The sequence below is a fragment of the Phyllobates terribilis genome, unplaced genomic scaffold, assembly GCF_046119375.1.
Source record: "Phyllobates terribilis strain yellow unplaced genomic scaffold, ASM4611937v1 Scaffold_201__1_contigs__length_3545014, whole genome shotgun sequence".
Classification (NCBI taxonomy): Eukaryota; Metazoa; Chordata; class Amphibia; order Anura; family Dendrobatidae; genus Phyllobates; species Phyllobates terribilis.
Genome location: NW_027362961.1, coordinates 1803411 through 1827008, shown reverse-complemented (window position 1 = coordinate 1827008; position 23598 = coordinate 1803411). Strand labels below are relative to the sequence as shown.

At 42.6% G+C, this 23598-nt stretch overlaps 1 long non-coding RNA gene across 1 annotated transcript in view; it reads left to right on the top strand.

The window, feature by feature from the left end:
* LOC141213653 (uncharacterized) overlaps positions 1-5521 on the top strand; it is a 54291-nt gene extending 48770 nt beyond the window's left edge. Inside the window, exon 3 of the long non-coding RNA XR_012283072.1 lies at positions 5286-5521. This is a non-coding gene — a long non-coding RNA (uncharacterized lncRNA). The remainder of the gene's footprint in view (positions 1-5285) is intronic.
* The last annotated feature ends 18077 nt before the right edge of the window (positions 5522-23598 follow it).

The following is a 23598-nucleotide window of genomic DNA, read 5'->3' as shown; positions in this document are numbered from 1 at the left end:
AGATGCTGCTTGCCCAAAATTAGGGGAAAAATTCCTTCCCGACTCCACATATGGCAATCAGACTAGTTGCTTGGATCAACGTCCCATAACAAAATCTAGTATGAATAACCTGTAATGTTATTCAAGAAAGTCACACAGGACCTCCTTGAACTTTTTTTTAGAGAATTAAGTATTACAAGGTCATGTGGTAGAGAGTTCCATACCTCACACAATAAAACATTGCCATCTAACTTCCTTTAGACAAAGCGAATTAGGAGCTTGATGCTAGAGTAGTTGAATTAAAACTGAAAAAAATTATTAACACAGCAAAAAAGAGGAACAGTATTTATTCTCCAGCCCAGGTCTCAAAACGAATGCACTAATCAGGATGAAGCAAACCATATAATAAAGGCAGGGGCAGCACAGGTGCAAAATACTGATGAGACAACCAACTCATAACCTACCAATTCTTGGAGGGGGTCATTGCTTGGTATTAAAACTGCACACAAAAAATGGCTTGTATAGGTCACTGGTCACACACAGATTGTTAGGGGAATGGTTGCAAACAACTTTATTAAATAATGGAAAGCAAACGAACCCGGGGTCCGCGATGCAGCCTGGAGGACTGCGGACGAACACCTTCCGGGTAAGAAGGTAAAACAACCAACTGAAATAACAATCCCCCCCGTGTTACTGCACACCGGAACGGGAATAGGGATTCGCACTATCTCCGTTAACTGCACGAGAGATGCGCGACACATAATGTAGCCGTAGCCCTGTTAACTGCACAGAGGCTACGCAGCAGGCGCTAGGATGCGTGTGTGATTCACGCCGGCTTATACGTGCTCCCAGCCGGCGTGCTACCGGACTGAGGAGTATCTCTCCACGTGGCTAACAGGCGGTGCCGGGAATACGGAGTCCGCAGTCTGCTCGGGGTGTATAGCGACCCCCTTGTTGGAGCCAGACTGTCAGACGAAGCTACCTGCCTCCCTCCATCTAAGGCTGCCTATCCCCTGCTAAACCTGCCTGTCAGAAGCTATAACAGCAAAAGCACACGTGGAGCCGAAACGACCAAGCGTCCACACAATAACACCAACTCAGCTCAATGATCAGAGCGCGCCGCCATGTTTGTGGGCGTGCTATTTAAATATTAAGCCATGCCCACCGTCACATTATTGGTGACGTCACCCGCGACCAATTAGGCGGTGCCAGGTCACCGGATCAGCTGACTCCCAAACCACTAATCACGGTCCGCCATGTCACGGGCATGCTCAGTGCAATGTATCCTGGACTTAGGCTGTAACAGCCCTGTTTCCCTCCGCAACCTATCCTTCATGTTGCTAGGAACAAAGACCCAAGAGACAGCTTGTACATCTCGTGCACCAGCTAGGCGTTGGGACCAATGATGATGCTGAGCAGCATCTGCCCTGGCTGGACCAGAATGGGAGACCACAGAATCCACTGATGATTCTGAACCCATTTCAAATCCAGAAAACACCTTACACAGATAGTGCTCAATATAGGGCTTACAGCCTATTAGTGACCCTCATACTGTTAGACTAGGCAGGCTGCAAAGCACTATCTAAGTGCACCCCATGAGGACAGACCCCCTAGTTTACAAATCCAGCATTGATGGGCTTGGCTGCACCCTGAATAAAAATAACGTGCAAAATCTATATATGAGGTACTGGTAGATATTTTGGCGCTGGTCACGCACAGTGTCTGGTTTACAGCCTATTAGTGACGCCCATACTATTAGATTAGGCAGGCTATGCTCCCCTCATACACCTTACCACGGTGTGTAGTGTGACATGGAGCTAAACCCCCTGTCTTCTTAAGAATAAGGCTGCGAAAACCCTTCTCTTTATTGATAGTAGAGAAACCTCCATACAGTAGATGCGGAAAACATACGATGAACCCCAGTATTGTACCACATAGATAGGGCTCTTACCGGCTAAGCTTGGAGCAGGCTGTGTGCACAGAGCCCAAGATACAAAACTGTAGGGATGTGGACTGTCTTACCCTGTTCCTGCCCCTGAAGACAACAAACACGTCATGTGAATACTGTCTTGCGGTTTTATATCTAAAAGTGATATGTGTCTTATGTAATGTATAATGGTGATGTAACAGCATGTGAAGTGTTAATGCATAATGTGAGTATAGCATAAGATAAGCTTAGGATACCATAAGACATAAGTATAACATAAACCCTAAAATACAAATTTTATTAAATCTCTTTAAAATCGGGACATGCGGCATAAAGATGATCCGCATCAGTATTGCACTTTATCAAGATAAGTTCCTTTTATTGTTTAGTCTTGTGATCATTTATGTCATTGATACCTCTATGGGTGATTAATTCCAGGGCTGGCTAGGGTTATCCAGGGATAGCCGCCGTGGAGCGGGGGCGCCACAGTGTCAACATTAACTAGGGTGTCACCCTCCACTATAAGGCAGGTAATCAGCATCTAGAGTGTTGAACAGGGCTGATTGTAGCCTTTGTTTGGATGCCCGAATGTATCCTTTGGCTTGGAGGTCCAAAGATATTAGGAACGTTCTTGGGTGTTTTTATAAATTTGCACATTGTCACTTTATTCACTGTTGTCACTTTAATCATTTAGTACACACTGAGGATTGATTGTTTGATGTGATATCTGTACCAGTTTCTGGTAGACTGTCAGATCTTTGGTCTATGTAAGTACGAATAAGGGACTTTTAGGGTCTAGGGGCAGCTGCTGTTCAGCAAGGGTGCCATTGTCATCTATATGTAGGATGCCCATCTCCGTTGACATGCAGGTTCAGGCTAGGGTATCTATAGGGTGAGTTTTATTGAAGTACAGTGGGTACGGAAAGCATTCAGACCCCTTTAAATTTTTCACTCTTTGTTTCATTGCAGCCATTTGGTAAATTCTAAAAAGTTCATTTTTTTCTCATTAAAGTCCACTCTGCACCCCATGTTGACTGAAAAAAACAGAAATGTAGAAATTTTTGCAAATTTATTAAAAAAGGAAAACTGAAATATCACATGGTCATAAGTATTCAGACCCTTTGCTCATATTTAAGTCACATGCTGTCCATTTCCTTGTGATCCTCCTTGAGATGGTTCTACTCTTTCATTGGAGTCCAGCTGTGTTTAATTAAACTGATAGGACTTGATTTGGAAAGGCACACACCTGTCTATATAAGACCTCACAGCTCACAGTGCATGTCAGACCAAATGACCAGTATTGAGTAGAAGCCCCCTTTTGAGCTAGTGCATCCATGAGTCTTCTTGGGAATGATGCAACAAGTTTTTCACACCTGGATTTGGGGTTCCTCTGCCATTCTTCCTTGCAGATCCTCTCCAGTTCTGTCAGGTTGGATGGTGAACGTTGGTGGACAGCCATTTTCAGGTCTCTCCAGAGATGTTCAATTGGGTTTAGGTCAGGGCTCTGGCTGGGCCAGTCTAGAATGGTCACAGAATTGTTCTGAAGCCACTCCTTTGTTATTTTAAGGCTGTGTTCACACGATGCGTATTTCATGCGTTTCCGCGGCGTTTTTGCAGTTGCGTAAACGCCGCGGAAACGCATGAAAAACGCATGGTAGAAAGGAAGCAATGTTCCCCAATGGAAATCCGCATGTGCTGTGCCCATGATGCGGATTTTTCCGCAGCGTTAACGCTGCGGTCAAAAATCCGCAGCATGTCAATTAATTTTGCGGAAACGCGGCGATTTCGCCGCCATTGACTTGCATTAGAACGCGCCAATTCCGCAAGACTGCATCTGTACTTGCGTAATTGGTGCGTTCTAATGTGCGGATGGTACCCGGGTGTGGAGGAGAGGAGAGTCTCATCCACACCCAGGTACCATTAAAAAAGCTGTAAAAGAAGAATAAAATAAAAAATAAATGTATTCTTACCTTCTGTCGGCCCGCGCAGCGCTCCCGCTTGGTTCCCGGCACTTGCAGTGAGTTGTAGGACCTGCGGTGACGTCAGAGTCATGTGACGGGTCACGTGACGCTGACGTCGGCAGGTCTTTCAATTCAAAGTTGCCGGCGAGGGAGAACAGATTGAGCAGGACAGCGCGGGCCATCGGAGGTAAGTATATACACTCTCTCGGTTCACACTGTATAAATCCATGCTGTTTGCATGGATTTATACAGTGTGACCTAGTTATCAAGCACTTTCCAGGTTATGCTAACATCGCCTGGAAAGCGCTTGTCAATCTGCATGCGGAAACGCATGTGAATCTGCATGTGGATCCGCATGTATTCTGCAGGAAAAACGCATGCACAATCTGCATGCGTTTTTTCTGCCAGGGAGATGCAGAAATGATGCAGAAATTTTCTGCTTCATTTCTGCATCGTGTGCACATACCCTAACTGTGTGCATAGGGTCATTGTCTTGTTGGAAGGTGAACCTTCGGCCAAGTCTGAGGTCCAGAGCACTCTGGAAGAGGTTTTCATCCAGGATATCTGTGTACTTGGCCGCATTCATGTTTCTTTCAATTCCAACCAGTCGTCCTGTCCCTGCAGCTGAAAAACACCCCCATGATGCTGCCACCACCATGTTTCACTGTTGGGATTGTATTGGGCAGGTGATGAGCAGTGCCTGGTTTTCTCCACACATACCCCTTAGAATTATCACCAAAAAGTTCTATCTTAGTCTCATCAGACCAAAGAATCTTATTTCTCATAGACTGGGAGTCCTTCATGTGTTTTTAAGCAAACTCTGTGCAGGCTTTCATATGTCTTGCACTGAGGAGAGGCTTCCGTTGGGCCACTCTGCCATAAAGGCTCGACTTGTGGAGGGCTGCAGTGATAGTTGACTTTATGCAACTTTCTCCCATCTCCCTACTGCATCTTTGGAGCTCAGCCACAGTGATCTTGGGGTTCATCTTTACCTCTCTCACCAAGGCTCTTCTCCCACGATTGCTCAGTTGAGCTGGACGGCCAGGTCTAGGAAGACTTCTGGTGGTCCCAAACTTCTTCCACTTAAGGATTATGGAGGCCACTGTGTTCTTAGGACCCTTGACTAATGCAGAAATTCTTTTGTAAACTTGGCCAGATCTGTGCCTTGCCACAATTCTGTCTCTAAGCTCCTTTGGCAGTGTCAGGATGCCAGGTTTAATTTTACTTTGCCAGTAGTTTTTCCCTTAGCCAAGATGGCTTCCATTGCCTCACTGGGGTCATGTGTTTCCTGCCTGTGGACCTACTTAAACTGCATGTGTTGCAATCATGCCTTGCCTGAGTATTGTGTGCTTTTAGCTTTCTACTCACCTGTGCTAGCCCTCTGAATAGAGTCTTGCTGACTTTGTGTTTACTCCTAGTCATCCGCTGAAAGGATTTCTGCCTGAATCCTCTGCTAAGGGGACTTCTGCTGAAAGGAACCACTGGCTGTTGTTCACTCACGCTGGGATCTCTGAACTTTTGTCTTCCTGAAGAAAACTTCTCCTGGATCTCTACACCTCTGGTATAGTCACCATCTTGCTCTGTGTTTAAATACCCGGCTCCAGCTCTGCTTAAGACATCGCTGTTTCCTCCGCTGCACCTCCTGCATTCTTCAATATCCAGATCCATATTCCAGTTTGTCTTCTCTTCTGCACTACGTGAGTCCACAATCAACTGAGGAATGCCTACGTCTGCTTACTATCCTTATTTCTGTTTGCATATTACTGTACCTAAGTAAACTTGAACTATGGTTAACTTTTGCATACCCTAATAGTAATGAAGGCCGTGCCTTACAGATTAGGTTCTAAGAAGTATTGTTTGGAATGAACTTACCTTCATAAACTGTTTGCTGTGATCTTTTGCACTTGAGTTTAAAATAGACTTTCACACTACTCTTGTCTCAGTCTCTGCTTTTGGCCCACGCCATTGGACTTCAGGGTATCTACTAACATCGTAACAGGCAGTTCCTTTGAGCTCATGATTCTCATTTGGTCTGACATGCACTGTGAGCTGTGAGGTCTTATATAGACAGGTGTGTGCCTTTCCAAATCAAGTCCTATCAGTTTAATTAAACACAGCTGGACTCCAATGAAAGAGTAGAACCATCTCAAGGAGGATCACAAGAAATGGACAGCATGTGACTTAAATATGAGCAAAGGGTCTGAATACTTATGACCATGTGATATTTCAGTTTTCCTTTTTTAATAAATTTGCAAAAATTTCTACATTTCTGTTTTTTTTCAGTCAACATGGGGTGCAGAGTGTACTTTAATGAGAAAAAAATGAACTTTTTAGAATTTACCAAATGGCTGCAATGAAACAAGGAGTGAAAAATGTAAAGGGGTCTGAATGCTTTCCGTACCCACTGTATATAGTACTCAATGGGTGTGGCCTGCCTCTGATTGAGAAGTGCCTCTTCCGGCAGTCTGAATAAGGGTCTATCGTTAGGGGTGTGACTAATTTGTTTTCACTTAGGGTGATATATGTCCCGCTTTTAATGAGATTTAATAACATTTGTATTTTAGGGTTTCTATTATAATTCTGGGATTTCCTAATTTGTTTATAGAATTTTTGAATTGCATAACACATAGGATAAGGATAATAGGTTTAGTATATGAGATAGGAAATAGTTATTGATAGAACTAGTGCAGTGGATGGGCACTAGTGTTAATAAAAAGAGGGGCACTTCCTGATAGTGTGCGCCATGTCCCATGATTTGGGAATCTTACAGACCATATTGCACTATCATTAAGTTGCTGTTTTGTTGCTATGCAGTAAGGTTTTCCTTTCTTATAAGTTTGTCCTTTGTCTCTCCCTGTCTCTCTCAGATGTAGCTGTGATGTCAGTAACCCCTCCCTTCTTCTCCATTCTTCTTCCTCATTCACCATCTTCAGCCATGTTAGAAGCTTATGTGCTTCCAGCCCGTTTCTAAAAAAGTCTTTTTACCTGCTGTACATTTGCACATCATCGAGTATTCTGCTAGAAAATAAATCTTCTTCTGAATCTTCAACAATGTGCTTCTTGCAGTCGAGTTAAACTATCTGAAGACATCACTATGTGTGAGTACGGTAAAGAGACAGCCTAGAAACGGTGTCTCACAGCGCCCTATGCTTGCAGCTTAGTCATGGAGTCAGAATAGTGTGAGTTCAGTGAGAGTTAGTGAAGTGCATAGTGAAGGTGAAGTTCAGGTGCGGTGGGCTGCTAGGGGCAGCATGTGTCACTTGTTCCAGGCAGTGGGAGGCATTACTGGGATCCAGAGCAGTCGCTCCAGTCACGTCCAGAGCCTAAGGTCTGGCATAGGAGCTGCCGGACACTTTGTGTGCTCTGAAGTACAAAGGAAGATGGACAGGGACCTGCATAGATGGAAGTTGAAGGCCAGTCCCGGGTGCACTGCAGAGGTGGACGAGAAATACAGGATGAGCTAGCAACAGGGCTGAAGAGGAGTTATGCTAAGAAGGAGGATAATGTGAATTGCTGTGCCTTATCCCATCTGTACCCACCTGATGAACTTGAACTGTCAAGTATATGTTTGACTGTTACAAAGAACTTCGTGTTCCCTAAATTGTGAGCGGCGGCTTCTGAGGACAGAAGCCTGAAGGCAGTGGAGGCCTGCGGCCTACAAGAGAGTGTGCTGCACCCCACACCCTAGAGCACACTGGGACTGGGACACCCATTGTCTGTAAAGTGCCAGAGCGAAATCAGACCGACGTTCAGTCACGACTACCGCTCTGTGCCACTTTACAAGATGAGTGATAAGGGAACTTCTCCATCAGAAGAGAAGAGGAAATAATGGTCGCTGCCCAAACTGTGACAAGAACAGGACCACAATGCAACAAGAACTGTCTCACAATGCTCTTGGAACTTTCCCATAATGCATTGCAAATTGAAACTAGAGCAAATACATTAAATCACTAGCAGACAGTGCAGTTATCAAACAATAAAAAAGAGACAGGATTCAAATGCAAGCAACATAATGTCAGAACTGATATACACATAAAGTGACTAGATTCCCTGGATAGCTAAATTCGCTGCTGAGGCAAGAACACGGGCTGCCCAGCACTATTTAAGTGCACCCCATGAAGATAGACACTCTAATTTACAAGGCCATAACATATAGGTGCATCTCACAAAATTAGAATATCATCAAAAAGTTAATTTATTTCAGTTCTTCAATGCAAAAAGTGAACCTCATATATTATATAGAGTCATTACAAACACAGTGATCTATTTCAAGTGTTTATTTCTGTTAATGTTGATGATTATGGCTTATAGCCAATGAAAACACAAAAGTCATTAACTCAGTAAATTAAAATAATTAACAAAAAACACCTGCAAAGACTTCCTAAGCATTTAAAAAGGTCCCTTAGTCTGTTTTAGTAGGCTCCACAATCATGACAATCATGATGAAGACTGCTGGCTTGACAGATGTCCAGAGTTCCAATTTTCATTTGAAATCAAGGTCCCAGAGTCTGGAAGAAGAGTGGAGAGGCCACAATCCAAGCTGCTTGAGGTCTAGTGTGAAGTTTCCACAATCAGTGATGGTTTGGGGAGCCGTGTCATCTGCTGGTGTAGGTCCACTGTGTTTTTTCAACACAAAAGTCAGCGCAGCCGTCTACCAGGAAATTTTAGAGCACTTCATGCTTCCCTCTGCCACAGTATCAAGCTACCAGGGGGGCAAAGGGGGCGGTGGCCCCGGGCCCCTCGCTCTTAGGGGGCCCATCCAGGGCTACGCCAGTGTAACTGTATCTAGCATGCCCCTGGTGCCAGCATCGGGCCCCACTGCCCGCCACCGCCGCAAGTTTACTGATGAGAGAGGGAGCGCGGATCTCTCTCCCATTAGTCCCTTCTGTGACTGACGTCTCTGACATCATCACTTGGCGCCCAGCCCGCTGTGCTGAAGATGTGTGCGTGCTGGGTGCTCTGAGCAGCGAGGGAACCAGGAGGAGAGATGAGTACTGTTTATTTATTTTTTGCCGGGTGGGGGGCGGCATTATATTACAGACTCTGCCTATGGGAAGGGGGAGGTGCATTATACTACAGACTCTGCCTATGGGGGAGCATTATCCTAAAGACTCTGCCCACAGAGAGGGGGGGCATTATACTAAAGACTCTGCCTATGGGGAGGGGGGGCATTATACTACAGACTGTCTATGGGGAGGGGGGGAGCATTATACTAAAGCCTCTGTCTATGGGGGGGCATTCTACTACAGACTCTGCCTATGGGGGGCATTATACTACAGACTCTGTTTATGAGCAGGGGAGAGCAGTAGACTACAGACTCTGCCTATGGGGGGACATTGTACTACAGACTCTGCCTATAAGAGGGGGAGCATTATACTACAGACTCTGCCTATGGGGGGTGCATTTTACTACAGACTCTGCCTATAGGTGGGGCATTATACTACAGACGCTGCCTATGAGATGGGGGGGGCATTATATCACAGACTCTGCCTATGAGGAGGGGGGGCACATTATACTACAGACTCTGCCTATCGGGGCGCATTATACTATACGAAGGACTATGGGGAGTGCATTATACTATATTGAGGACTATCTGGTGCATTATACTATATGTACTCTATTTATACAGTGTGGGAGATAATGTGGGTTCTTTGAACAGTGTGGGGGCCATCATACAGTGTGGGAGATAATGTGGGATCTTTGTATGGTGTGGAGGCCATCATACAGTGTTGGAGCCATCAGCTTGTGGGCTACTAAGGGGTCAGTATACTGTGTGGGGGTACTATACAGTGAGGGGGAATTATATAGTGAATAGGAGAGCATCATACTGGTTAGAGCGGAGCTCTACATGGGGGGAGACTCAGGACATTATTAAATCTTAGGTGGGCACTTATTGTTATAGGGGAACTCAGGTTATCGTGACTGTCGAAGGGGCACTATTACTTTCTAGGGGGCACAATGTGGGCACTGTTTTCTAGGACACTTGCACACGGCATTACTTTATTTTAGAGGTTTGTTTTACCATCTAGAGGGCACACAGTAGGTGCAGTAATAGGGACACATTTTGCAGCAGAGGCTCAGTATTGGGGTATCAGCAGGATGAGAAGTTTGTGCAGGTTGGGGATAGATGTGGTCAGTGCCTGAAATGTAAGGAGTCAAATGTGTCTTTGTTGTGATCTCTGCATACCTGAGACTCTGAGTCCTGGCTGGAGAAGTTGTCGTGTCGGTCTGGGCCAGATGGAAAAGACGGGAAAAGTGAACAATTTAATCAGAAAGAACGTCAGCTGTAAGGTACTATATATAACTGAGCTGTGATCTCTTATATGTTCTGCAGGACTGGCATCTATCAATATATGTCACCATATGGCGGTAATATCAGTGCTGGTCTTTGTATAGAGATTATTTTTAGTAACAGCGCGGTCATCTGCTGAGGTTTTCCTACATCCACTATCTGGGTGCGCCGCTATAGTTGGAATCAGGGTTACCTGGTTAGAGGCCCACTCAGAAGTTTCGGCCCCCTGAACCAAAACCTTAGCTACGCCAAGCTTTTTGGAGATGGAAATTTCATTCTCCAGCAGGACTTGGCCCCTGTCCACACTGACAAAAGTACTAATACCTGGTTTAAAACAACAGTATCACTGTGCTTGATTGGCAGCAAACTCACCTGACCTTAACCCCATAAAGAATCTATGGGGTATTGTCAAGAGGAAAATGAGAGACACCAGACCCAACAATGCAGACGAGCTGAAGGCTTCTATCAAAGCCACCTGGGCTTCCATAACCCCTCAGCAGTGCCACAGGCTGATCCCTCCATGCCACATTGCCGCATTGATGCAGTAATTGATGTAAAAGGAGCCCCGACCAAGTATTGAGGGCATTTATTGAACATACATTTCAGTAGGACAACATTTTGGATTTTGAAAACATTTTTCAAGCTGTTGTTATAAGGTATTCTAATTAATTGAAATAATGACTTTTGAGTTTTCATTGGCTGTAAGCCATAATCATCAACATTAACAGAAATAAACACTTGAAATAGATCACTCTATGTGTAATGGCTCTATATAATATATGAGTTTCACGTTTTGTATTGAAGAACTGAAATAAATTAACTTTTATGGTGATATTCTAATTTTGTGAGATGCACCTGTAGATGGGCTTGGCTGCACCCTGAATAAAAATAGCATGTAAAAAATATATATGATATATATGAGGTATTGGTCGATATTTTGGCCAAAATATACAAGCTCGCAACCTGCTCAAGGGTCCTCACACTTGCGAGTCCCTACACTAACATTAAAAGCAAAGTCACAAAAACAAGGAATTAAAGTTCCCACCAAAATTCAAGAATTAACACAGCAAATACAGCAACAATAATTACAAGGATGCAGCAAACCCATATAATGAAGAAGTCAGCAGCACAGGTGCAAAATATTGATGAGACAACCACTCACAACCTACCAATTCATGGAGGGGGTGATTGCTTAGTATTAAAACTGCACACAAATAAGCCTTGTATAGGGCACTGGTCACACACAGGTAGTGCACAATGTCTGGCTTACAGCCTATTAGTGAAGCCCAAACTATTAGATTAGGCGGGCTGCCCAGCACTTTTTAAGTGCACCCCATGAAGACAGACACCCTAGTTTACAAGGCCAACATTGATGGGTCTGGCTGCACCCTGAATAAAAATAACGTGCAAAAAATATATATGATATATATGAGGTATTAGTAAATATTTTGGCCAAAATACACAAGCTCGCAACCCGCGTCAAGGGTCCTCATACTTGCGAGTCCCTACACTAACATTAAAAGCAAAGACAAATTTAAATTCCCACCAAAATTCAAGAATTAACACAGCAAGAAAAGGGCAACAGTGTTTACCTGCCTAGGTCTCAGTACTAATCATACAATATAATAACGATGACAGCAATACAGGTGCAAAATACTGATGTGACAACCACTCACATATTACCAATTAATGGAGGGGGGTGATTACATAGTATTAAAACTGCACACAAAATTATATGGGATTGCTACATCCTAATAGTGCATTAGTTCTGAGATCTGGGCAGGTAAATGCTATATTAATAATTGATTTTTTGGGGAAAGTTAAATTCTCTTTTGTTGGCTTTACTTTTAATCTAACTGAAATACACATAAGCTTTTTTCCTAAACATTAGGATCTGTTTAGAGCCATCAGCTCAAAAAGGCTTCCTTTGACAGACTTGGCATAAGCAGGTCAAAAGGAACCCTGATCTTTACCATTACACCCCTTTACAGGAATGGAGACTTACCACATGCTCAGGGTTGCATCTACAGAGTAGCTGCTGGCTAGAGGAGCGAGCTTGAGGCTATAACTCTAACTAAAGCTTTTTTATTACTAAATGATGGGTTCTGTCTAAGGCCATTGGCTCAAAAAGACTTCCTCGGACAGACTTGGCGCAAGCTACTCCATTCTGCAGATCCCAAGGGAACCCTGGCCTTTACCATTACACCCCTGTACAGGGATAGATACTTACCATAGGCCCAGGGTTGCATCTACAGAGTAGCTGCTGGCCGGAGGAGCGAGCTTGAGGCTATAGTGGTTGATTCAACTCTAACTAAAGCTTTTTTTTCCTAAATACTGGGATCTGTTTAAGGCTGTTGGCTCAAACAGACTTCCTCGGACAGACTTGGCGCAAGCTACTCCATTCTGCAGATCCCAAGGGAACCCTGGTTTTTACCATTACACCCCTGTACAGGGATAGATACTTACCATAGGCCCAGGGTTGCATCTACAGAGTAGCTGCTGGCCGGAGGAGTGCGCTTGAGGCTTGAGTAGTTGAGTCAATCCTAACTAAAGAAAAACCTATCTAATGACACTTTCTTGTTAGGACCTGTCTGAGGCCTATGGCTCAAAAAAGCAACTTTGGAAAAACTTGGCAAAAGCCAGTCTATCCTACAGGTTCCAAAGGAACTCTGACCTTCACTCTTACAGCCCTGTACAGTGATAAAGACTTATTACAGGGCCTTGATTGCATCTACATAGTAGATGCTGACTGGAGGGGCAAACTTAAGGTTAGAATGGTTCAGCCAACCCTAACTATTGCTACTTTCTTAAATGTTAGGATATTTCTGAGGCCGTTGGCTCAAACAGGCTTCCTTGGACAGACTTGGCGCAAAACACACCATTTCTGATGTTTCCAAATGAACCCTGGGCTTCACCCTTGAACCTCTATACAGGGACCGTTTCATAGTTTTAAGGTTGAAAGACACAAGTCCATCAAGTTCAACCTAAAAGCTAATGTGTTGATCCAGAGGAAGGCAAAAACCCCATGAGGCAGATGCTAATTGCCCCATATTAGGGGAAAAATTCCTTCCCGACTCCACATATGGCAATCAGACTAGTTCCCTGGATCAACGTCCCATAACAAAATCTAGTACGGATCACCTGCAATTTTATATTATTCAAGAAAGGCACACACATGCCCTCCTTGAATTTTTTTTAGAAAATTAAGTATTTCAATTTCATGTGGTAGAGAGTTTCATAACCTCATTGCTCACACAATAAAAATTTGCCAACTAACTTCCTTTAGACAAAGTGAATTAGGATCTTTATGCTAGAGTAATTGAATTAACTCTAACTGAAATAGATTAATGCTTTTTTCCTAAATGTTGAAATTTGTTTAAATCCATCAGCTCAAAAAGGCTTTCTCGGACAGACTTGGCGCAAGCTACTCCATTCTGCAGATCCCAAGGGAACCCTGGCCTTTACCTTTACACCCCTGTACAGGGATAGATACTTACCATAGGCCCAGGGCTGCATCTACAGAGTAGCTGCTGGCCGGAGGAGCGAGCTTGAGGCTATAGTGGTTGATTCAACTCTAACTAAAGCTTTTTTTTCCTAAATACTGGGATCTGTTTAAGGCTGTTGGCTCAAACAGACTTCCTCGGACAGACTTGGCGCAAGCTACTCCATTCTGCAGATCCCAAGGGAACCCTGGTTTTTACCATTACACACCTGTACAGGGATAGATACTTACCATAGGCCCAGGGTTGCATCTACAGAGTAGCTGCTGGCCGGAGGAGTGCGCTTGAGGCTTGAGTAGTTGAATCAATCCTAACTAAAGAAAAACCTATCTAATGACACTTTCTTGTTAGGACCTGTCTGAGGCCTATGGCTCAAAAAAGCTTCTTTGGAAAGACTTGGCAAAAGCCAGTCTATCCTACAGGTTCCAAAGGAACTCTGGCCTTCACTCTTACAGCCCTGTACAGTGATAAAGACTTATTACAGGGCCGTGATTGCATCTACATAGTAGATGCTGACTGGAGGGGCAAACTTAAAGTTAGAATGGTTCAGCCAACCCTAACTATTGCTACTTTCTTAAATGTTAGGATATTTCTGAGGCCATTGGCTCTAACAGGCTTCCTTGGACAGACTTGGCGCAAAACACACCATTTCTGATGTTTCCAAATGAACCCTGGGCTTCACCCTTGAACCTCTATACAGGGACCGTTTCATAGTTTTAAGGTTGAAAGACACAAGTCTGTCAAGTTCAACCTAAAAGCTAATGTGTTGATCCAGAGGAAGGCAAAAACCCCATGAGGCAGATGCTAATTGCCCCATATTAGGGGAAAAATTCCTTCCCGACTCCACATATGGCAATCAGACTAGTTCCCTGGATCAACGTCCCATAACAAAATCTAGTACGGATAACCTGCAATTTTAAATTATTTAAGAAAGGCACACACATGCCCTCCTTGAATTTTTTTTTAGAAAATTAAGTATTTCAATTTCATGTGGTAGAGAGTTTCATAACCTCATTGCTCACACAATAAAAATTTGCCAACTAACTTCCTTTAGACAAAGTCAAAGTGAATTAGGATCTTTATGCTAGAGTAATTGAATTAACTCTAACTGAAATAGATTAATGCTTTTTTCCTAAATGTTGAAATTTGTTTAAATCCATCAGCTCAAAAAGGCTTTCTCGGACAGACTTGGCGCAAGCTACTCCATTCTGCAGATCCCAAGGGAACCCTGGCCTTTACCATTACACCCCTGTACAGGGATAGATACTTACCATAGGTCCAGGGCTGCATCTACAGAGTAGCTGCTGGCCGGAGGAGCGAGCTTGAGGCTATAGTGGTTGATTCAACTCCAACTAAAGCTTTTTTTTCCTAAATACTGGGATCTGTTTAAGGCTGTTGGCTCAAACAGACTTCCTTGGACAGACTTGGCGCAAGCTACTCCATTCTGCAGATCCCAAGGGAACCCTGGTTTTTACCATTACACCCCTGTACAGGGATAGATACTTACCATAGGCCCAGGGTTGCATCTACAGAGTAGCTGCTGGCCGGAGGAGTGCGCTTGAGGCTTGAGTAGTTGAATCATTCCCAACTAAAGAAAAACCTATCTAATGCCACTTTCTTGTTAGGACCTGTCTGAGGCCTATGGCTCAAAAAAGCTTCTTTGGAAAGACTTGGCAAAAGCCAGTCTATCCTACAGGTTCCAAAGGAACTCTGGCCTTCACTCTTACAGCCCTGTACAGCGATAAAGACTTATTACAGGGCCTTGATTGCATCTACATAGTAGATGCTGACTGGAGGGGCAAACTTAAGGCTAGAATGGTTCAGCCAACCCTAACTATTGCTACTTTCTTAAATGTTAGGATATTTCTGAGGCCGTTGGCTCAAACAGGCTTCCTTGGACAGACTGGGCGCAAAACACACCATTTCTGATGTTTCCAAATGAACCCTGGGCTTCACCCTTGAACCTCTATACAGGGACCGTTTCATACTAGCAAAAAAGAAGCAAGACAAAATTATATCTCATACCCTACCATAATTATATATAAATGTAAAGCAAAATTGCATAATAAATATAGGGTACTTAGTGAACTATTTTTGATCAAAAAAAGTATACAAGCCGTCCCACCAGCGGCAAGGTGACCCTAAATTGGGACGGTACCTATACTGCCTATATTAAAAACCTTACTGTATATCAAAGTTGAAGTAATGCATATAAAAGGGTAGACAAATAGGACCGGGTCCCAACTCCAGACCACCTAGGCCCGTGGTAAGCTACATATATACCAATCAGCTCAACAAAGGGCATGCCACACCCTTAAATTGCACAGAATGCAAACAAGTCAAAAAACCAGACAATGTGAACTGAGGTCTAAGATGGCAGACATACAAGAAACAGAGGCATGTTCACACTAGCAAAAAAGAAAAAAAGAAGCAAGACAAAATTATATCTCATACCCTACCATAATTATATATAAATGTAAAGCAAAATTGCATAATAAATATAGGGTACTTAGTGAACTATTTTTGATCAAAAAAAGTATACAAGCCGTCCCACCAGCGGCAAGGTGACCCTAAATTGGGACGGTACCTATGCCCTTTGTTGAGCTGATTGGTATATATGTAGCTTACCATGGGCCTAGGTGGTCTGGAGTTGGGACCCGGTCCTATTTGTCTACCCTTTTATATGCATTACTTCAACTTTGATATACAGTAAGGTTTTTAATATAGGCAGTATAGGTACCGTCCCAATTTAGGGTCACCTTGCCGCTGGTGGGACGGCTTGTATACTTTTTTTGATCAAAAATAGTTCACTAAGTACCCTATATTTATTATGCAATTTTGCTTTACATTTATATATAATTATGGTAGGGTATGAGATATATTTTTGTCTTGCTTCTTTTTTGCTAGTGTGAACATGCCTCTGTTTCTTGTATGTCTGCCATCTTAGACCTCAGTTCACATTGTCTGGTTTTTTGACTTGTTTGCATTCTGTGCAATTTAAGGGTGTGGCATGCCCTTTGTTGAGCTGATTGGTATATATGTAGCTTACCACGGGCCTAGGTGGTCTGGAGTTGGGACCCGGTCCTATTTGTCTACCCTTTTATATGCATTACTTCAACTTTGATATACAGTAAGGTTTTTAATATAGGCAGTATAGGTACCGTCCCAATTTAGGGTCACCTTGCCGCTGGTGGGACGGCTTGTATACTTTTTTTGATCAAAAATAGTTCACTAAGTACCCTATATTTATTATGCAATTTTGCTTTACATTTATATATAATTATGGTAGGGTATGAGATATAATTTTGTCTTGCTTCTTTTTTTCTTTTTTGCTAGTGTGAACATGCCTCTGTTTCTTGTATGTCTGCCATCTTAGACCTCAGTTCACATTGTCTGGTTTTTTGACTTGTTTGCATTCTGTGCAATTTAAGGGTGTGGCATGCCCTTTGTTGAGCTGATTGGTATATATGTAGCTTACCACGGGCCTAGGTGGTCTGGAGTTGGGACCCGGTCCTATTTGTCTACCCTTTTATATGCATTACTTCAACTTTGATATACAGTAAGGTTTTTAATATAGGCAGTATAGGTACCGTCCCAATTTAGGGTCACCTTGCCGCTGGTGGGACGGCTTGTATACTTTTTTTGATCAAAAATAGTTCACTAAGTACCCTATATTTATTATGCAATTTTGCTTTACATTTATATATAATTATGGTAGGGTATGAGATATAATTTTGTCTTGCTTCTTTTTTTCTTTTTTGCTAGTGTGAACATGCCTCTGTTTCTTGTATGTCTGCCATCTTAGACCTCAGTTCACATTGTCTGGTTTTTTGACTTGTTTGCATTCTGTGCAATTTAAGGGTGTGGCATGCCCTTTGTTGAGCTGATTGGTATATATGTAGCTTACCACGGGCCTAGGTGGTCTGGAGTTGGGACACGGTCCTATTTGTCTACCCTTTTATATGCATTACTTCAACTTTGATATACAGTAAGGTTTTTAATATAGGCAGTATAGGTACCGTCCCAATTTAGGGTCACCTTGCCGCTGGTGGGACGGCTTGTATACTTTTTTTGATCAAAAATAGTTCACTAAGTACCCTATATTTATTATGCAATTTTGCTTTACATTTATATATAATTATGGTAGGGTATGAGATATAATTTTGTCTTGCTTCTTTTTTTCTTTTTTACTAGTGTGAACATGCCTCTGTTTCTTGTATGTCTGCCATCTTAGACCTCAGTTCACATTGTCTGGTTTTTTGACTTGTTTGCATTCTGTGCAATTTAAGGGTGTGGCATGCCCTTTGTTGAGCTGATTGGTATATATGTAGCTTACCACGGGCCTAGGTGGTCTGGAGTTGGGACCCGGTCCTATTTGTCTACCCTTTTATATGCATTACTTCAACTTTGATATACAGTAAGGTTTTTAATATAGGCAGTATAGGTACCGTCCCAATTTAGGGTCACCTTGCCGCTGGTGGGACGGCTTGTATACTTTTTTTGATCAAAAATAGTTCACTAAGTACCCTATATTTATTATGCAATTTTGCTTTACATTTATATATAATTATGGTAGGGTATGAGATATAATTTTGTCTTGCTTCTTTTTTTCTTTTTTGCTAGTGTGAACATGCCTCTGTTTCTTGTATGTCTGCCATCTTAGACCTCAGTTCACATTGTCTGGTTTTTTGACTTGTTTGCATTCTGTGCAATTTAAGGGTGTGGCATGCCCTTTGTTGAGCTGATTGGTATATATGTAGCTTACCACGGGCCTAGGTGGTCTGGAGTTGGGACCCGGTCCTATTTGTCTACCCTTTTATATGCATTACTTCAACTTTGATATACAGTAAGGTTTTTAATATAGGCAGTATAGGTACCGTCCCAATTTAGGGTCACCTTGCCGCTGGTAGGACGGCTTGTATACTTTTTTTGATCAAAAATAGTTCACTAAGTACCCTATATTTATTATGCAATTTTGCTTTACATTTATATATAATTATGGTAGGGTATGAGATATAATTTTGTCTTGCTTCTTTTTTTCTTTTTTGCTAGTGTGAACATGCCTCTGTTTCTTGTATGTCTGCCATCTTAGACCTCAGTTCACATTGTCTGGTTTTTTGACTTGTTTGCATTCTGTGCAATTTAAGGGTGTGGCATGCCCTTTGTTGAGCTGATTGGTATATATGTAGCTTACCACGGGCCTAGGTGGTCTGGAGTTGGGACCCGGTCCTATTTGTCTACCCTTTTATATGCATTACTTCAACTTTGATATACAGTAAGGTTTTTAATATAGGCAGTATAGGTACCGTCCCAATTTAGGGTCACCTTGCCGCTGGTGGGACGGCTTGTATACTTTTTTTGATCAAAAATAGTTCACTAAGTACCCTATATTTATTATGCAATTTTGCTTTACATTTATATATAATTATGGTAGGGTATGAGATATAATTTTGTCTTGCTTCTTTTTTTCTTTTTTGCTAGTGTGAACATGCCTCTGTTTCTTGTATGTCTGCCATCTTAGACCTCAGTTCACATTGTCTGGTTTTTTGACTTGTTTGCATTCTGTGCAATTTAAGGGTGTGGCATGCCCTTTGTTGAGCTGATTGGTATATATGTAGCTTACCACGGGCCTAGGTGGTCTGGAGTTGGGACCCGGTCCTATTTGTCTACCCTTTTATATGCATTACTTCAACTTTGATATACAGTAAGGTTTTTAATATAGGCAGTATAGGTACCGTCCCAATTTAGGGTCACCTTGCCGCTGGTGGGACGGCTTGTATACTTTTTTTGATCAAAAATAGTTCACTAAGTACCCTATATTTATTATGCAATTTTGCTTTACATTTATATATAATTATGGTAGGGTATGAGATATAATTTTGTCTTGCTTCTTTTTTTCTTTTTTGCTAGTGTGAACATGCCTCTGTTTCTTGTATGTCTGCCATCTTAGACCTCAGTTCACATTGTCTGGTTTTTTGACTTGTTTGCATTCTGTGCATTTTAAGGGTGTGGCATGCCCTTTGTTGAGCTGATTGGTATATATGTAGCTTACCACGGGCCTAGGTGGTCTGGAGTTGGGACCCGGTCCTATTTGTCTACCCTTTTATATGCATTACTTCAACTTTAATATACAGTAAGGTTTTTAATATAGGCAGTATAGGTACCGTCCCAATTTAGGGTCACCTTGCCGCTGGTGGGACGGCTTGTATACTTTTTTTGATCAAAAATAGTTCACTAAGTACGCTATATTTATTATGCAATTTTGCTTTACATTTATATATAATTATGGTAGGGTATGAGATATAATTTTGTCTTGCTTCTTTTTTTCTTTTTTGCTAGTGTGAACATGCCTCTGTTTCTTGTATGTCTGCCATCTTAGACCTCAGTTCACATTGTCTGGTTTAGGGACCGTTTCATAGTTTTAAGGTTGAAAGACACAAGTCCATCAAGTTCAACCTAAAAGCTAATGTGTTGATCCAGAGGAAGGCAAAAACCCCATGAGGCAGATGCTAATTGCCCCATATTAGGGGAAAAATTCCTTCCCGACTCCACATATGGCAATCAGACTAGTTCCCTGGATCAACGTCCCATAACAAAATCTAGTACGGATAACCTGCAAATTTATTTTATTCAAGAAAGGCACACACATGCCCTCCTTGAATTTTTTTTAGAAAATTAAGTATTTCAATTTCATGTGGTAGAGAGTTTCATAACCTCATTGCTCACACAATAAAAATTTGCCAACTAACTTCCTTTAGACAAAGTGAATTAGGATCTTTATGCTAGAGTAATTGAATTAACTCTAACTGAAATAGATTAATGCTTTTTTCCTAAATGTTGAAATTTGTTTAAATCCATCAGCTCAAAAAGGCTTTCTCGGACAGACTTGGCGCAAGCTACTCCATTCTGCAGATCCCAAGGGAACCCTGGCCTTTACCTTTACACCCCTGTACAGGGATAGATACTTACCATAGGCCCAGGGTTGCATCTACAGAGTAGCTGCTGGCCGGAGGAGCGAGCTTGAGGCTATAGTGGTTGATTCAACTCTAACTAAAGCTTTTTTTTCCTAAATACTGGGATCTGTTTAAGGCTGTTGGCTCAAACAGACTTCCTCGGACAGACTTGGCGCAAGCTACTCCATTCTGCAGATCCCAAGGGAACCCTGGTTTTTACCATTACACCCCTGTACAGGGATAGATACTTACCATAGGCCCAGGGTTGCATCTACAGAGTAGCTGCTGGCCGGAGGAGTGCGCTTGAGGCTTGAGTAGTTGAGTCAATCCTAACTAAAGAAAAACCTATCTAATGACACTTTCTTGTTAGGACCTGTCTGAGGCCTATGGCTCAAAAAAGCTTCTTTGGAAAGACTTGGCAAAAGCCAGTCTATCCTACAGGTTCCAAAGGAACTCTGACCTTCACTCTTACATCCCTGTACAGTGATAAAGACTTATTACAGGGCCTTGATTGCATCTACATAGTAGATGCTGACTGGAGGGGCAAACTTAAGGTTAGAATGGTTCAGCCAACCCTAACTATTGCTACTTTCTTAAATGTTAGGATATTTCTGAGGCCGTTGGCTCAAACAGGCTTCCTTGGACAGACTTGGCGCAAAACACACCATTTCTGATGTTTCCAAATGAACCCTGGGCTTCACCCTTGAACCTCTATACAGGGACCGTTTCATAGTTTTAAGGTTGAAAGACACAAGTCCATCAAGTTCAACCTAAAAGCTAATGTGTTGATCCAGAGGAAGGCAAAAACCCCATGAGGCAGATGCTAATTGCCCCATATTAGGGGAAAAATTCCTTCCCGACTCCACATATGGCAATCAGACTAGTTCCCTGGATCAACGTCCCATAACAAAATCTAGTACGGATAACCTGCAATTTTATATTATTCAAGAAAGGCACACACATGCCCTCCTTGAATTTTTTTTAGAAAATTAAGTATTTCAATTTCATGTGGTAGAGAGTTTCATAACCTCATTGCTCACACAATAAAAATTTGCCAACTAACTTCCTTTAGACAAAGTGAATTAGGATCTTTATGCTAGAGTAATTGAATTAACTCTAACTGAAATAGATTAATGCTTTTTTCCTAAATGTTGAAATTTGTTTAAATCCATCAGCTCAAAAAGGCTTTCTCGGACAGACTTGGCGCAAGCTACTCCATTCTGCAGATCCCAAGGGAACCCTGGCCTTTACCATTACACCCCTGTACAGGGATAGATACTTACCATAGGCCCAGGGCTGCATCTACAGAGTAGCTGCTGGCCGGAGGAGCGAGCTTGAGGCTATAGTGGTTGATTCAACTCTAACTAAAGCTTTTTTTTCCTAAATACTGGGATCTGTTTAAGGCTGTTGGCTCAAACAGACTTCCTCGGACAGACTTGGCGCAAGCTACTCCATTCTGCAGATCCCAAGGGAACCCTGGTTTTTACCATTACACCCCTGTACAGGGATAGATACTTACCATAGGCCCAGGGTTGCATCTACAGAGTAGCTGCTGGCCGGAGGAGTGCGCTTGAGGCTTGAGTAGTTGAATCAATCCTAACTAAAGAAAAACCTATCTAATGCCACTTTCTTGTTAGGACCTGTCTGAGGCCTATGGCTCAAAAAAGCTTCTTTGGAAAGACTTGGCAAAAGCCAGTCTATCCTACAGGTTCCAAAGGAACTCTGGCCTTCACTCTTACAGCCCTGTACAGCGATAAAGACTTATTACAGGGCCTTGATTGCATCTACATAGTAGATGCTGACTGGAGGGGCAAACTTAAGGCTAGAATGGTTCAGCCAACCCTAACTATTGCTACTTTCTTAAATGTTAAGATATTTCTGAGGCCGTTGGCTCAAACAGGCTTCCTTGGACAGACTGGGCGCAAAACACACCATTTCTGATGTTTCCAAATGAACCCTGGGCTTCACCCTTGAACCTCTATACAGGGACCGTTTCATAGTTTTAAGGTTGAAAGACACAAGTCCATCAAGTTCAACCTAAAAGCTAATGTGTTGATCCAGAGGAAGGCAAAAACCCCATGAGGCAGATGCTAATTGCCCCATATTTGGGGAAAAATTCCTTCCCGACTCCACATATGGCAATCAGACTAGTTCCCTGGATCAACGTCCCATAACAAAATCTAGTACGGATAACCTGCAATTTTATATTATTCAAGAAAGGCACACACATGCCCTCCTTGAATTTTTTTTAGAAAATTAAGTATTTCAATTTCATGTGGTAGAGAGTTTCATAACCTCATTGCTCACACAATAAAAATTTGCCAACTAACTTCCTTTAGACAAAGTGAATTAGGATCTTTATGCTAGAGTAATTGAATTAACTCTAACTGAAATAGATTAATGCTTTTTTCCTAAATGTTGAAATTTGTTTAAATCCATCAGCTCAAAAAGGCTTTCTCGGACAGACTTGGCGCAAGCTACTCCATTCTGCAGATCCCAAGGGAACCCTGGCCTTTACCATTACACCCCTGTACAGGGATAGATACTTACCATAGGCCCAGGGCTGCATCTACAGAGTAGCTGCTGGCCGGAGGAGCGAGCTTGAGGCTATAGTGGTTGATTCAACTCTAACTAAAGCTTTTTTTTCCTAAATACTGGGATCTGTTTAAGGCTGTTGGCTCAAACAGACTTCCTCGGACAGACTTGGCGCAAGCTACTCCATTCTGCAGATCCCAAGGGAACCCTGTTTTTTATCATTACACCCCTGTACAGGGATAGATACTTACCATAGGCCCAGGGTTGCATCTACAGAGTAGCTGCTGGCCGGGGGAGTGCGCTTGAGGCTTGAGTAGTTGAATCAATCCTAACTAAAGAAAAACCTATCTAATGCCACTTTCTTGTTAGGACCTGTCTGAGGCCTATGGCTCAAAAAAGCTTCTTTGGAAAGACTTGGCAAAAGCCAGTCTATCCTACAGGTTCCAAAGGA